Here is a 12,753-nt window from a genome sequence, read left to right on the forward strand (position 1 = left end):
AAAAATAATATTGTGATACTGTTCAATGATTATAAGCGCAATTTCATCATACGGTTAACATATTTAATCATTAGTATTTTAATGAATGATGAAAATGCTTATTAATAAACTCGTATGCGCGATTCTGTAGTAAAGCTTTTGAATACTGATTAAAAAATAATTATTGTACATCATTATTACCTAACCATAACTGCTGCAGCTTCGTTTAAAAATATTTCCATTATAATAACAACGATTTTCTCTCTCAAAGGCTTATACTTATTCCAAAATATTTGCCCAATCATTATATTAAACCCAAATCGCATTCAGCCCCCAGGCTATAACCCTCGATGAGTCAAGATTGAGCCGAAAATCGATCGAATTTGAATATAGTACTCGGGGGTTGTTATAGTAAACTTTAGATCCGTTAACCTTAGCCTCGTATAGTCGAAGCTATTTATTCGTGGATCAAAAGGCTTTTGGCCAGAAGTCATAGTTAGGCTGTCAGGAGCAAAACACGCGAGGCCGGACAAAGGCTCAACATATAGCCGGAATTATCGGCCGCAGCTACGGCCATTACATGTAATAGCCCTCAAATTGGACTGAAACAATTTCAACAATAGACCATCTTGACAACCTTTGATAATGCTTCTAATTAAAAACAACTACTGCCGACTGAGGGGAAGTCGTGCGTCACCGTCTATGCCATAAGATATGGTCCAAACAAGATCAAATCAAACGGCTTGTGAATTGAATTGAATGTTGCATGGGAATAGAATAGTTTAACCAATCTAAAGATGCGATAAAACAAAATACTTGTTTTCAGTGACAATAAAACGTATTTTAATAAATTATATAAAGTGGATACAGATTATGAATAAATTAAAGCTTTAATAGATTTAAATGGTTGCCATGAAAAATATGACAAATTGGAAGTAATTAAATTAAAATAATGATAATCTGCAATTTATGGCCCATCTATCAAAATTAAATTAATAATATAGACTATTTACAATTCATATATACAACAGCATTGACATTCACTGATGTTAATCGACCGTTTAAAATCAATACTAATCATTGTGCAATATTTTACAGTCTATACAGAACCCAGTGTTTAATATCACTTTTTGCTTCTAATTAAGGCATTAAAATTTCATTATAAACATAAACATAGATTAAAATATTAAAATTTTAATTCAAAACAAACTTTAAGAACCACCTAAAAGCGTACGTGAACTCATGCAGTTAACTCGTTCAAATGAATTATAATGAAAGGAACTTTTTTAGCTCTACGTACGTCGCGCAGCTTTAAATTTGTAAAATATAAATTATGTATTCACACATTAAGCTGAAATTATATATTTTTATATGAAACAGTATTTCTAATATTTAAATAAAATAAATAACATATTCAATTTTGTAGTATATTTTATTTAAAATTAAACAACCACTTCCTTATTTTTAATTGTAAAATCTGAGGTTACATTATTTACAATCGAATTTGTATTATATTTTCCATTAAGTTTATATTATTATAGTAGACACATTGTTGGTTGCTCTCATTTTATTTATTTTGTAGTTTAGAAAGATCTTATTACACAGACTTTTTTATTTAGTTCAATATATATACATATTGAAGCCACATTTGAAGTTCAGTTTGTGTTTTTTCATGAATATCTTTTAATCATTACTCCAATAATATTTAGATGTAGAGAACCTCAATTATTTCCCAAGTAAAAGTTTCCCATTTTCTCAATATATATACCAAAATCAACTAAGACAACTTTCCGAATATAAAAATAAAAAATTTAAAATAATCAACGCTAAATACAAAATGATAAACTAACTATAGTGTAAAATAAAATAAAAAATCTGGTATCAGAGTTTTTTGGGCATTTAACATTTTACCTGCTCGGTTTACAACATTGGTATAAAATACTCAAATTCTTATATTTCCCTTAAATACAATTTCAGTCCATAATTTAATGCTACCTTTATTTTTTGTACTAATACTTGTGACAATAATTGCGTAAAAAATATCATTTATTAACTGCTATTGTGAACAATCTTTTGTAACCATCATAAAAAAATAAACAATATTTGTTCAAGTTTCCATATTTAATATTACTCAAAATATTAGTAATTATTTGTATAAAAATTATAATTTGTATACAAATTATCACATACAGAAATATGTTATTTTAATACTATTGCATTTTGAGACATTTTTATCAGAATTTAATACTCTATTAGAAACTGCCTTTTTCAAATACATAAATATTAAATTTTAAATATATAATTTTACATAAATTTCTATTCTTAAAGAAATATGTACCTACAGACACATTTGTCTGCGCAGCATATTTTATTTTATATAAATTGACCACGTAGTGAGCTTTTTTTAAATTTATAAATGAAAATAATATATGTAGTTGACTCGCCGGTGGATTGCCTACTTACTTATAATTTTTTTTTTTTTTTTTATTTTTTCAAATAAAAGTTTTAATTTATTTTGGCCAATAAAATTAAAAATACAATTTTTAAAAAGTGATTTTAAATTAATTGAATGTAGTACAATTACTCCAAATATTTATTCAAATTTATTTAAATAAGCATTCAGTTCGACTTTGAATGAATGGATATTTTTTTAAACCTTTTTTAATACCAATTAATAAAAAAATTCAATACCGGTAATACTGGAATTGACCGTTTTCTCTCTTTGTAATACTGATATTAAAAATCCCTGTATTATTGTAATCCCAAATTCTGTTGGTGCAATTGTGCTTTTTAAAAGTGATTGAAAACGTATCTATGGATTATGAAGAAAGAGATAAAAAACTAGTGTTGCTAGGTTGTCAGTGATTAATGAACCTTTTGTGTCAAGAATTTTTTTAGACACGTTAAATAAATCTATGATATTGGAATCATATATTCATTCACAGCTTCAAAGAATGATAAAAAATAAATTACTTAAAAAGTCTTTTGATATATTTTCTTTTATGATTAAACTCTATGTAGTTTATAAAACATAAACTTTATAATTTAATAGGAGTAATATACATATTAAGATACCTTTTATTTTTAGAATCTTTAACGTCTTTCACCTACACAAATGTTCAAAACATTTTTTCTGTTATGCGGCACTGTCTCACACACCTCACGCTCTTCTTTGATACGCACCGTGTGCGTCGAATCTCATTTTGTAAACATCCTTTTGTTGTCGAGCCGATGATACAGCTCCACGTATTGAGATTGTTGTTTCCGGTAAAGAGGCTTATTAGCCGATCCCGTCTGCGTTTAAGGTGCCAGCCTAAAACCGGCGCCCAAAATTCGTTCTGGCCCCGAAAACTGTCAATCAACCGCAGCCCAATACGGTCATTACCATCTCAAACGGCGACAGCTTTTGATCCGGCCCTGGGCCGCGATGCTATTATCGATATACCAGAATTGTATTTTTTTTCTTCGTCTCTCCGTAAGAGAAAAAAGCTCTTTGATAAAATCGACATTGATATTTTGGATATTAATTCGCCTCACGAAAGTCCAGAGGGCATCCAATTTGCGTCGAACGTTTTTCGACAATTTCCTAATTCGAATATTAGAAATTGGCGGTGTAGTTTTTATTTTTTGCTATGTCGATGTTTGTGAATTGCCGAAAACTATAATTGGGAATAATGAGGCAATTATAAGAGGTTCTTGTGAAACGTTTAATAATCTACTGATATAGATCCAATTAGAGATAATATTTTAATAAACATCTTGCAGACATTTGTTTTTTAAATTTTTTGTAGATTCACAAATTGTTTTTAAATTCTTCAATAATTAATAATATTTAATTTTTTTATATTTATATGATAAATAATGTATCTCTAAAAATAAATATCCAAATATCATAGTTGAAAATTCAAAACATTGCTATTTCCTAACAGAAAAAAATGGCTTGTAAAGAAACGTATGTACAAAAGCCAGTTTAAATTAAAAACAGTGCAAAATATTTTAGAGTAGGGTCAAATTATTTCTACAAAATATTTTAGAGTAGGATCAATTTCTGCGATTACATAAATGTATGCACATTCCACCTATAATCATCTCTTAAAGGCCGCAGTTCAAAGTATTATTCTTCCCACATTGTTCCCAGTAAGTGTTACATTCTTCTTGGTAAAACCGTTTACAATTGGTATATGCGAACAATTTAAATTAAAAACGAGCCACAGCAAAGTAACCTCTATATTTCAATCGTTTATATGAATGTTTTCATATGAAATCGCATTGCATTTCCATTCGAAATTCGCGAAAAAAAATTTTCAAAGGGATACTTTTCATTTTGGTCGAGTCATTACCGCGCGGCGATTACGGTCCGCTAGTTTGCATTGAAACCGCCCACCTCCCTATGTTTCAAAATTTACCCCAATTACGTGCAATTTACTCCAATGGTTCGTAGGAAACATGATATTCTTTATCTGGTCGAAGCGGGCGTATTCCCAGAATTTCGAAAAAGGAGTCAGAAAAGACACGAGATCGCCGAGCCAGTTTGTTATTACAGGTGTGTGATACTTTAACTCTACATTAAAAATATATTATTAAATAAAATATCTTATTTTTAACATATATTTGAGAAATAACGCAAATAACATATGTTTGATTACAGCCTTAAAATAATTCACGTACATTTTTAAGTCTTATTAAAAATGCTTAGATATAATACGTGAAGTATTAATGTAAATGTAAAATTGAAAAACTCCGTTAAGAAGCTATAAACCTATTTGCTTCATTATTTTATTAAAACAGTCAAGTAATATAGGTATAACTTTTAAATAAAAGTCTTATATTTATTAACAACAAATATTATTTTCATGTAAATGTTACAAAATGGAATTAAAAGACAAAAAACTGATATTATAAATAAGAAGATATGTCGATTACGGCTGATTTATAAAATGGTAAATAAATGTATTAGAAAAAATAACTAAATTAGTATTTCTTTTTTGCAATCTTTTTTTTTATCCAGACATTCAGCAAAACTTTTATTATTAAATATCACGTGGATTAATCGCCCATCAGCGATTCACCAAAACAACGTCATTTTTGGGATTCTTTCCAGTTTTTCCTTGTATTTCCGTCTTTTAATTTCCACTATTTTCTAAGTCTTTGTAAATATGTAAATTTGGGACACACTATAAGGCATCCAATATAACTTTTATTATTAGATTATGGAACCTTTGAATTATTTCTATGTTGGAGTTATTTGTTGATCACCAGAGTTGAATACCATACAATAAAATTAGCTTAAGGGTGGATTTGTATACGAGCAGCTTATTATCCACTGTCATTTGCGAGGTTTTGTCCATTAGCCAGTAATATTTTTTCAGACTGAGCTCACTTTAAATTTTCCATGTAAGCCTTCTGTTGAGATGCATCTCCAAATACTGGAATTATTGCGTTATTTAATTGGACGGCAAGACATGTTTTTTTTTCTCATGGTTAATGTAACAAACTTTGTCAAAAGCTTAACTTATATCTAGAAAAGCAGCTGAAGAGTGTTTTCTCCTCTAATAATCTTGTTTGCCACTTGGTGTATTTATTAAATTGTGCAGTGCTCTTTTAGAAAAAAGAGATCATTATTCCCAATGTAATAAAATTCGAAAAATATTTAGATTGCATGAGTTTTATGTGGATTGCGATATACATTTAAAAATAAATATATACGTATTATGCTAGTTTTAGCCTACATCTAATTACTGTGGAGCATTTATTTTTAACCAGAAAGGATGTAGTAAAGTAATTGCAAGTTTTGCAAAACAAAGCAATTAAAAGCAATGTAAATGCAAATTTGTAAGACTGCTTGAAGAATTAAAATGATTAAGTGTGAAAGAGGAAATAAAAGTACGTGTTTTAATAATTATATTTAAACTGTCTAATAGACTACAACCTAAATATTTAAAAGCATAATTAATGACAATATATTTTAATTTAATGATAAATTAAAAGGGGAGAAATTGTAAAAATAAGTATAAAAAGAGTACGAAAGTGTAAAGATTACTAACAAATAATGTATTATATTATAGATATTATAGAATAATTAAACTCCCATATTTACTTATGTAATACTATTATCAAATGTAGATAAATTAAGCATAACATTAAAAAATCATTTGATAAATAGAGAACATAATGACAGCAAAGAAAAATTCGTCTAGACTTGATTACTATTCATTTTCACATTTTACCGCACCATACTATTTTCTTATTTGTTAATTAAAATCGATTTAAACTTTATAGCTTTTATCCTGTGCCAACTTAGTAAGCCAAATATTAATTGAAAGATATATTATATTACAAATGTTTTTTTAATCTTACCATAATAACTATTATAATATATGTGCATGCTAATTGATAGATTTTTTCGTTTTAATTAGTAAGCATTTTAATATAGTACAGTGACGAAATAAAGACTTTGATTTTTGGTATATAGTTAAAAGTTATGATGTTTCATATTATATATAAATTATTAAGTCATCCCTCCTAACTTGTTCAGGGCTGTTATTTTAACAATGGGGAATGGCGACGGGCTTGCGTCTGCTAACTCCAAGACCGATTATTATTTAAACAATGCACGATGTTTAAGAGCAAATTGGCGGAACATAATGTTTGCAAATTCCGCAATGCAATTAATTATAATTATCGGTTTAATTGTGTACTCGGCAATTGATCTTTTCACTTCGGATTGCTGTTGTTTTAATTGCACCTTTGTTATTATCGAGTTTTGTGACCTGAAATTCGTTTTCCACTTTGAGACTATTAACATAAATTATGCGAATGAAAAAATATGTTTAAACTTAATAGAACAATGAAGTAATACAGTTGAGTTTTGGGCTTAAAAAATAAGTAATAATATACACTAAATTTGAGTCTAAAAATCAAATATTTTTCAACGTAAATCATATAAGAGTAAAATAAGCACATATTTATAATATTATACGAATATTTTAAGTGTTATAAAAAAATATATTAAAAAAATGTTAATATATATTTAAATATTGCTTACATAATCCAAGTACGGAAATTCTAAAATAACTAATGAACTATATAACATTATGAAATAGTATTTAATTGCAGAGAAACTCGTTCATTTAACGTTATAATTTACCACTTATCAAGATTGCTGAAGAAAATAATTATATTTGTGTCTAAATGACAACCTTCCTTTGAAAAACAAGATCTTTAGAGCATAACATGTAAATTTATATTAAAGTAACACATCTCACAAAACATATAATATTGGTATATAATTGTACAGTACAAGTACATGGTATTCAAATGTACTGAATTATACATAATATGCTAATGAACAAAATAGGAATTTGAATAACAGGTAATATAAAAAAAAGTACACAAAAATAATATTGTTTCTATTTTAATATATTAAAATAGATAAATTCACTATCATATTATTACTCTCGAATATTTTAAGTAAATCTATCAACTTCGTTTACATCACCTAATATTTTGTATACATTTCATACATGTCATGTATATTTAATAGTTTATTTTTTGATATTTTTATAACAAGTTAAAAAAAAATTTATTGAATACTAAGAAAAAATATAGCATTAAATGATTTATTATTTTATAAAACTGACTTTTTCTATAAATTATATTTTAATTGTGCCTATTTTTAGTATTTCCTACTAGTATTTCAATAATAAATAATACTTAAACATAAATAGCAGTATCTTATGGTTAAAAAATATGTAGGTATTTTTTTTTTTTTTTTTAAGCTTGAATGTATTTCTACAATGTACAACTAAACTACAAGTTTTATGGTGGTAACGATGATTTAAATGTTAAACAACTGATACGTTTTTTATTTACATGTTTTCGTCTTTTATATACTTTTTAGATTTTATTAACAAAAAACTAGTATATGTGCAGTCCTTGACTTTCATAATTAATTGGCTTCGAAAGTTTTTGCGTAAGTCAAAAATTTGCCTAAATTAAGCAAAACTAAATTCAAGCAATTTTAGATATAATATAATTAGTTGCAAAGAATAGGTAAAAATAAATAAAATCCAGAATACATATTATGTTTTCGAATAGGTACACAATATAAAAAAAATGTATGTACGTTTTACATACATTTAAGTAGAAACTTCTATTAAAATAGGTTTATAGTTATAGTTTAATATATACATATAAAAAAGTTCATACTTAAATGTATTAAGTGCTTTTTTGTACCTTTTTCTTATCATTATAAATAAATATATAATATGAAATAGCATTATTCACTATTTTTGATACTTTCACAAATCCTTATCGATTATATTAAAATATTAAGTCATCTCATTGGTTAAAAATTGCTTCGGTTGCTCACTTTCTTTTTGTTCTTCTGAAAAAGAGTCATTTTATGATCCTTAAAATCCATGACCTTTAGACTAGTAACATAGTTCAATAATTACAGTTTCATCTTTAGTTTGCATAATCTGACAGGTATATACTGGCAAGTGAGCTTATCACGTAACTTAATCATCGTAGATATCAAAACTGTGTTAAGGACATTACCAAAAATATTAATAGCTTTATAAATGTCACTGTTTTTAAATGAAAGTGTTCAAAGTGTTCTAGCAAAGATTTTTTCTATTTGAGTTATGTATATAACTGATATGCCATTTCTTCTCTGACATTTAACTCACTAATATTTAAACTCTGCATTTGTATTAGAAACTCTACATAAGGAGAAGTTAAATTAATAAAATTATGTTGTAAGTTAAAAATTAAGTATATTAAATCCACAGCTTAATAATTTTGTGTTAATATTGATTTCTTTGTAAATTTATTTTTAATGTAAATATATTTACATTTTATCTAGTTGTTCTACATATACATAAAACTTTTTTAAAACAACACTTTTCAATCAAAAAATACACAATCCTACGAAAATCATTACTTGTAATTAACATATGCTAATTTTAATCATGTACATATTCCATTCTTAAATTTTCATGCTACAGAAAATAAAATAAACATGTTATTTACTTGTTAATACTACATCTTCTAACTGTTTTTAAGCAATGTTTACAATTGATATAGCACACGAAACTTAATCTTGTTCTTACTTTAAGTCTTTATTTATTTATTTTTTATTAAAAAAAAACACGTACGAATTAAATTATTTATTTAACAATTACAAAAGCACTTTTTTATTCCAAATATTTTTGGATTTAAATTGCATTCTAAATATAAATGTTTATAATAATATTATTTTCCTGTTCCACATTAGAACTTAATTCTGTACTTTTGTATCTCTCTCTGTTTTATACTTATATTGTTCAACTACATTTAATTAAAAGCTTACTACTCTCACCCTAAAACTGCAACCGAATTTCACCTAATTAAAATTTTTAATGCTCATCAAAGCGAGCACCGATAACGTAGGTGATAATCCATACCAGTGAATAAGATAAACACTGTGCAATTTTTTTTTCTTCTTTTTTTTGCACCAATTAACCGTCGCAGGGAAAATTGTCTCGCAATTACACAAGCCGTGTATTATTGTGCGCGTTCAAGCGCGAAACGGATGTGAGACGCACATGTGCCACTCGTGTCACATCGTGGAACATAGGACATGTATGTCCTGTATCCTGACATACCGACCATCTACGATATGTCTTGATCCTCGCGAGGAATGACGATAAACGAGAATGTCTTGTTGCAATAAATTATAGCAGGGACATGCGACAGCAATCTTTGCGATACGTAGGATCAAAATCAGCAACATCCACATTATTAATAATATAAGTAACGCACAAGTAAATAATTACAACAGAAAATAATAATTAAAAAAAAATATTATTTTATGAAATAATGAAAACAATTTTTTATAATAATTATTATCGCAAATTCGCTCCTACTTAAAATTGTAAGCTTTCTCATGACTTCGTGCACATATTTTATCGCCTTGAACTGCGTTTCTTGATTTTAAAAAACTCAATACGTATTCACAAAGATACGCAATAAAAACCCGTTGTGTTGTCTTTCACACATTTCATGATGCCATTAAAAAATGTAAAAATATTTTTTCGCACATTTCTCATTTTTTCACTCAGCAATATTACAAAAAATAATTCTTATGCATCTAATTATAACATTCTTCAGATTTGCATCTAGTGATAAACGAACTTGTTAGAAATACAATACAATATTAAACTTGCGAACATGTTCTGAGCGAACATGTCACCATTGTTATTCGTATCAGACATAAATGCTATTTTCCATTTGCATACAGTTTTTTGTATTTTATTTATATACAAAAGTGAGGCCAATTGCCACTGGCGTCGATGGTAGGAAAAGGGGCGGAGAGTCGAGTGGAGGCGGAGTTTTGTGGGACGAAAGTAGGGGGCGAACGACCAGTAGTATCATCTGTTATAAACCCTGCTTACACATACTCAACTTTGGTTTTATATATTCACTCATACTTTAACCATTCTACTTTGAATGCATTTAACAATTTAAATAATAAAAAACTAAAGCACCTTATATGAAATCTTATACAAATCTTATAGTAAAGAAAAATCATTGAAAATTTATGTTTTGATATTTAATTTAATATAAATAAAAATAGTTATTATTATTTAATAAGCTTAGCATTGTTATTTGTTAACTTCAATCTTAATTCATATTTATAAAAATCGTAAATTTTAAGTTAAAAATATAACACATTAATTTAAAAATGTGATACCATTTAAAATAACTTTTTTGGATGAAAGATAATTCAACGATAGAGGAAAAACCTATTATATTATATGATAAAACTTGTGTCTTCATATTTTGAGAAAACCAGACACTCAACTTGAAAACTGTTGCTCTAAAAACTGAAAGGACTGTTTTTAAATGACACTGTAATTTATTTATCTATATTTTCAAATCCCTAATTGATAAATATTTGAGAAAAAATTACATTCATAAAAATAAATTAGCTGTAGATATTAGATTAAACGATGATTTATATTTTTTCAAGTTTAAAATTAAATACCTACATTTTAATATTGATTATATGTTTTATGGATGATGTTGTTGAGGTTCCAAAGAAATCTTATCTGTCGGTAATCAAGCAATCGAGGAACTAACGGCGTACAGGCTAATCTTGTATAAAATAATAAAGATTTAAAGGATAGTTTTACCAACTTTTCCTTCATGTAAACACAGATAGCATACTTAAAAACATAAGTATAGAAAATTGTACATTCGAATAAATAAGGAAGTAGTTAATATAAGACACTCTATATATAGTATAATAAAATCAAATATCACATGCTTTTTGCAACACTATTTTGACCGACGAATAGCCAGCAAGTATTTAAAAAAAATATGCTTAAAAATATAAAAAACGAGATTAGAGATAAAAATACCTGGGTATCTCTATGTCATATATCTCGGAAATTTTTTCTCGAACAGAATCTTAAGTTGAGATATTGTGTCATATTTTTCCAAAACAGTGCATAAGAATAAAAAAATATTCTAACCTTAATTGTTTTAAAACACATATATTTATAATAACCACACCTTTCACCATTAAGCTAAAACTGCTATTAAAAAAAATCGCTTATAGATAAATACATTTTATTTACCATATTAAAGTGTAAAATATTTTTTTAACCAAACTATATTATTTTAGAGAAATTATTTAATAAAATTCCAAATGTAAAAATATTTAATAAATAGGATAGCTTAGTCAAAAATATACTCAAAATTATATTTAATATAATCTTAATATTAAATTTACATTTATTTTAACGATTGAAATCAGTACATTGATAACGACAGGTACTAATGAAGGTACATATATTAAAATGCTAGAATAACTGACTAAAATAACATTGAGCTAATTTTTCAAATTTGAAAGGTCCATCTAAAAAAATTACAAATACAGATAAAAATAAATATAGTAAATAAAAAATAAATCTATTATACAGTTATATTAAATTGATAATAATTTTATATGTTATTATCTATCTACCACTTTATATATTTATTAATGTAAATTAGCTAACAACTAATTCTAAAATACAACAAAAAAATCTTTTTTTATTTAAATGTTATGTTTTTAAATTAAAGGGCTGGTTATATTTTACCTTAACGTTGGCAATTTTAATATAAATAAAAATAATTAAACATGTTAGTAATACACAGAAAATATTTTTAAGATAAAAAAAATAAAGGAACCTTTAAATTTTGCCATCATTTTAACTTGATCTAATTTTAGTGCAGATTACTCTTGTTAAAGAGGAAACTCTCTAACTCTATCTTTGTTAGCTAAATTATTGCGAGATATTTAAATGTAAAATATAAATATTTTCCAAAACTTTTTTCTTACTTATCATTATATCTTATAACTTCCCAAGCCAAATAATAATTGCGTGGCTTGTCTTTCTATTAATCTTTATAATTTTCTAAAGTTTGTCTTTTATTGATACCTATTTTTACTTAAATCAATTCTTTATCTCTCTAGCTTTATTAACTAGTCATTTTATTACCTTGCCAATTTGTTCCATAATTTATTTTTTACTAAATACATTGATTAAATCAAAATATCACATTTTTTTAAATCGATTTAATAGCAGTAAGACAAAATAAATGTAACTGCACTTTACAAGATTTCACAGTACACTAACAAGGAATTTATTATCCCAAAAACGACGCGTGTAATTTGTAAATTACTTAATATATATACCTAGATACATATCTCTTACTTATTACTAATAAATAAAATAGTTAATC

Source organism: Plectrocnemia conspersa, unplaced genomic scaffold (genome assembly GCF_051122295.1).
Source record: "Plectrocnemia conspersa isolate PC_06_02 unplaced genomic scaffold, ASM5112229v1 ptg000003l, whole genome shotgun sequence".
NCBI classification, from domain to species: domain Eukaryota; kingdom Metazoa; phylum Arthropoda; class Insecta; order Trichoptera; family Polycentropodidae; genus Plectrocnemia; species Plectrocnemia conspersa.